Below are 4,602 nucleotides of genomic sequence, written 5' to 3'. Positions count from 1 at the left end.
CTCATTTGTGACAAAGGACATTTAAATGTGCAATGAAAACATTTTAAACTATGGTGCCTATTTATTTCCTATCAACGTGTGGTAAAATATGAATACACCCTGAATCTTATTACATATAGAATATTGCACAAGCAACTTCCTCACATTTCACTAAAAAAAAGAGCAGTCATACTGCTGGACTACATTCAAGAAGTCATAGCTTTCCTATTACCAGACAATCGTGCTATTTTACATAATCAGTATTCAGGGGATGGTATTTTGCTAATAGGCAAAATCCTATGATGACAATTTAAATGGTTTGAAACATGCACGAGATAATTTGGAGTCACAGCTCTGCCAATTGCTAAACAAGTACAGCAGGAATGTAGGCTCACGAAGCATCAAGAGTGCTGCTGGGGGAACAGCCTGTCCTGTTTGATCAAGGAAACTTTGCTCACATCAAGTCAGGAGCTCAAGCCAGCTAATGTCATCATTTCAGACTCTTACTTGGGGAGATTAAATGTCTTCACTGGATAACTCCATTACTCACCGTGGGTGGGAACGTAAAGCAGGCAGATGGTTTTTAGTGGTTAAGAGTGTAAACTCAGGCTACAATAAAAAAGATCTCGGTTTGAGTCCCGCCGCTGCTGCTAATTAGCTCTGTGAGCTTGGGTAAGTAACTTGGTCTTTCTTAAATTGATTCTTCTTCTGTTTAAAAAAATAAAAGCAAGACTTACCTCCTAAAGCTGTGAAGATTAATTGAAATAGTACATGTAAAACAGCTCTAAGCCTGATGAATAGAAAGCAACTCCATAAAAGTTAAGAGTTAACATCTGCTGTTTAAAATGGGGAATTCACATATTTGGAAATGGTGAATCCCACATGAATAGGTTTTAGAGGGTCAGTGAAATTCTAGAAAATGTGACAAAATTCTCAGTTTTTTGAGGAAGAGTTTTTATGGCTTTCATTAAAGTCTCAAATGGGCTCATCACAACAACAAAAAAAGTATTAATCACTTATGTATTTTCTAGTATAGAAAAGGTATGTTTATGGACCATCAACATATATTCTTGAAGTTTTACTTAGTACCAGGCAACCATGCTCAGTTCCAAGAATTTAAAGATGAGTCTAAGTGCCTTCTCTTAAAGATGTGGGTGTGGATGAGGGAGAACAGACATCAGTGACTAACCCATAAATAAGAGTGAAATGTGATAAATATTATGAAAATGAAGAGTAGGGTAAACACAGTAGGGGAAATCAATCTAACTCATTTTTAGGCTGTGCCCAAGCCTAACATTGAGGAAATTTGGTTCCTTGGTTTGGGATGGACCAAGGCTCAGTGTCCTCCCACTTGTCCTGTGGGGATGTCCATGAGGTATTGACATGGATTAGAGCTAGTGGCTACTGCCTGGGCCATGTGGCTGGATGCTGTGCATGCATCTCCAGGAGCCGTACTCACTGCCCACCTCCTCACTGAAGCAATCCAGCACTCCTGCTGACTTGGCTGACGTCTGGATATACCACTGTTGGCCTTTTTTGCCTCTTTCAGAATTGATTTATTGTAAAACCTCCACATCCTGGAAACGTAACAGTCATTAATTTTTTTCAACAACGGCCCCCTATCATACGGTTTTGAGTCCCCTTTTCTGCTTGGAAACCATTCACTAAACCAGGGGTCCCCAGTCTGTGGTTAGGAACTGGGCTGCACAGCTGGAGGTGAGCAGTGGGCCAGTAAATAAAGCTTCATCTGTATCTGCAGCCGCTCCCCAGTGCTAGCATCACCACCTGAGCTCCACCTCAGATCATTGGCTTTATATTCTCATAGGAGACTGGTCCCTACAAGGTGGGGGACCACTAACCTAAACAAAAACATTTAAAAAATTGTAACTGTATATGGTAACAGATGCTACCTAGATTTATTGTGGTGATCGTTCTATAATATGTATAAACATCAAATCATTATGTTATAAACCTGAAACCAATATATTATTATGTCAATTATACCTCACTAACAGAAAAATTGTATTTATATTTTTAAAATGTCTATAAATATATCTTTACATAGATACAAATTTATATAAAAGCATGAATAGATTATAGTATATTTGCCCTTTCTTTTGTAGTCCCTTGGGTTTTTTTGCTTTTTCCACTTCCATCTCTCCCTCACAACCACATCATTGACCCTATGACATTGCCTTTTTAACAATTCAGCTAGTATTATAAATGTATCTAAATGAAATTGTATTATTATTCCTGTTCAGTCATATGTGTGTGTGTGTGTATATGTCTATGGAATAGAATCATATAACAAATACTTTTCCAAATGTTATCTTAGTTAACAATATCTCATGGACAGCCCCACAAGTCAATTATTATAGCTCGATTTAATTTTCTTGTTTTTTAAATGCCTACAGCACCTGGTATTCCTAGGTTGTCTCCCATCCGAGTATTAACCAGGCCTGACTCAGCTTAGCTTCCGAGATCAGACGAGATTGGGCATGTTCAGGGTGGCATGGCCGTAGACTCTCTTTAATTGTTAATGGCTGCATAATATTTCATGGTATGGTTATATCATAATTGCTTCAATCATTTGTTTAATGACGGGTATTTACAATGTTTTTGTTTAGGTTAGTGGTCCCCCACCTTGTAGTCAAAAGTTACATAGCCTTGTAATTTTAATAGCAGCTTGTTTTCCAAAATCACTAAATAATTTAGTTTGTCTCTACCTATCCTCACAGGTACAGGCAGGGTAACACAGTGCTAACTGCTGTGCCCTATTCCCAACCCCTCACCCTGGCTCAGAGGACTTTACCCTATCAGGAACTGTATGAGTCACAATTCACTTTTCACCTCCCTATTGACCCCAATGCCTTGAATTGTATTCAATCATTTCACTCATATTTATTGAGCCCCTACTATGTGCCAGTACTTTGCTGTGTACCTTGGGCTACAGAGATAAACACGATAACTGAAAGCAACTATGAATGAATGTTACCAAAAAAAAAATATGAGGTGCTGGGACGTACATGTTAGAGAAAGCTTACCTAGTCTGCGGACACTTTCCTGAGGGAAGAAATATTCAACTTTTTTGAAACTCATTATAATAGTTTCCTATAGCTGCTATAATACATTACCAGAAATGTAGTGCCTTAAACCACTTCGCTCCCCTTTTCACCCTGCGTGTTAGTTTCCTGATGCAACTCGAATAAATTACCACGGACTTGGTGCTTTGGGACAACAGGCATTTGTTCCCTCAAAGTTCTGGAGTCCAGAAAACTGAAATGAGTTTCCCTGGACTGAAATGAAGGTGTCAGCAGGGCTGTGCTCCCTACAAACACTCTAGGGGAAAACGCAATCCTTGTCTCTTCCAGCTCTGCTGGCTGCTGGTATTCCTTGGCTAGTGGCTGCCATCACTCCAAACTCTGCCTCTCTGCTCACATTGCCTTCTCCACTTGTGTTAAATCTGTCTCTTCCTCTCTCAGAAGAATACATATGATTGCACTTAGGGATCACCTGGAGTAATGCAGGATAGCGTCCTCATCTCACAATTCTTAACCATATCTGCAAAGCTATTATTTGCTATATAAAGTAACACTCACATATTCCAGGAATTAAGACATGGATACCTTTGAGTGGGGAAGAGAGGGACATTTTTCATTCTAACCCATTCATTTGTGTATTTTATTTTTGCATTGAATTTATATTCAGAGATTCCTATTTTAGATGAAAGGACTTTGGCATATACCTTACCCACGATTTTTGAAAACTAATATAGATAGTGACTAAGAAAGAGCATGAAATCTTGATTCAGATTGCTTAGGTGGGGTGAAGATCTGAGGCATTCACTCTATAACACTAAGCCCTGGTTTTACGATTTTGAAACACTAGCTACCTCCCAGGGATTGTGTTGCTATATTTGAGACTTTAAATATAAGATATAAAACTTGTACGCACTCACATCTCTGGTATATCGAGCACTAAATGATTGGGTGCTCCTAGTTAAGTCAATTTTTCTTACGATAGCTTGAGCTCCAAGTATTAGCATATACTAATTTTCTCCTCATGCTTTAAAAACAATTTTTCACTGTTCCCCTTTTTAGTTCCTACTTTTTCAGTCCTTTATTTTCTCCAGCTGATCCATTACATTCTCATCTTTGTATTAAGAATTGCATAACCAGGTTTATAGTTTGCTTTGGACTTTAACTCTGTTGAGGGATGATGCTAATTAATCAAATTATAATTTGTTTGTTTACATATTTATCAAATATTATAAAATTATCATGAACTAAATCAATTATTTAGAGCCCTAAATTAACCAGAATTTATTTTTCTACCTTCAACATTAATGAGAAAGATAAATTCTCCCCAAACTTATCTTATATTTTTACCTAGTAAAAAAAACGTTTGAAATAACTTATTAATCATCACATGTATATGCCTTAAAGTTGACATAGATCTATCTAGTCTCTATAATACCCAGTTTATAGTTGACATTTAATTTGACAAGAAACATTTAGCTATGATGATATTATTACTCAATCAGTGATGCAATCTTTTAGCTGAGATTTGGTTTCAGAGTCCTTTTCAATGGGACACTCCTCAGAACTGGTCCTTAAGAGGAAA

At 37.5% G+C, this 4,602-nt stretch overlaps 1 pseudogene; it reads right to left on the bottom strand.

Annotated features, from left to right (window-relative positions):
* Positions 1-2,384: 2,384 nt before the first annotated feature.
* LOC120619905 (uncharacterized) lies at positions 2,385-2,503 on the bottom strand (annotated as a pseudogene).
* Positions 2,504-4,602: the final 2,099 nt, after the last annotated feature.

Source organism: Pteropus medius, unplaced genomic scaffold, assembly GCF_902729225.1.
Source record: "Pteropus medius unplaced genomic scaffold, Ma_sr-lr_union100, whole genome shotgun sequence".
In the NCBI taxonomy this organism is placed as follows: domain Eukaryota; kingdom Metazoa; phylum Chordata; class Mammalia; order Chiroptera; family Pteropodidae; genus Pteropus; species Pteropus medius.
The sequence above is the reverse complement of the archived record's forward strand: the minus strand, read 5'-3'. Positions and strand labels throughout refer to the sequence as shown.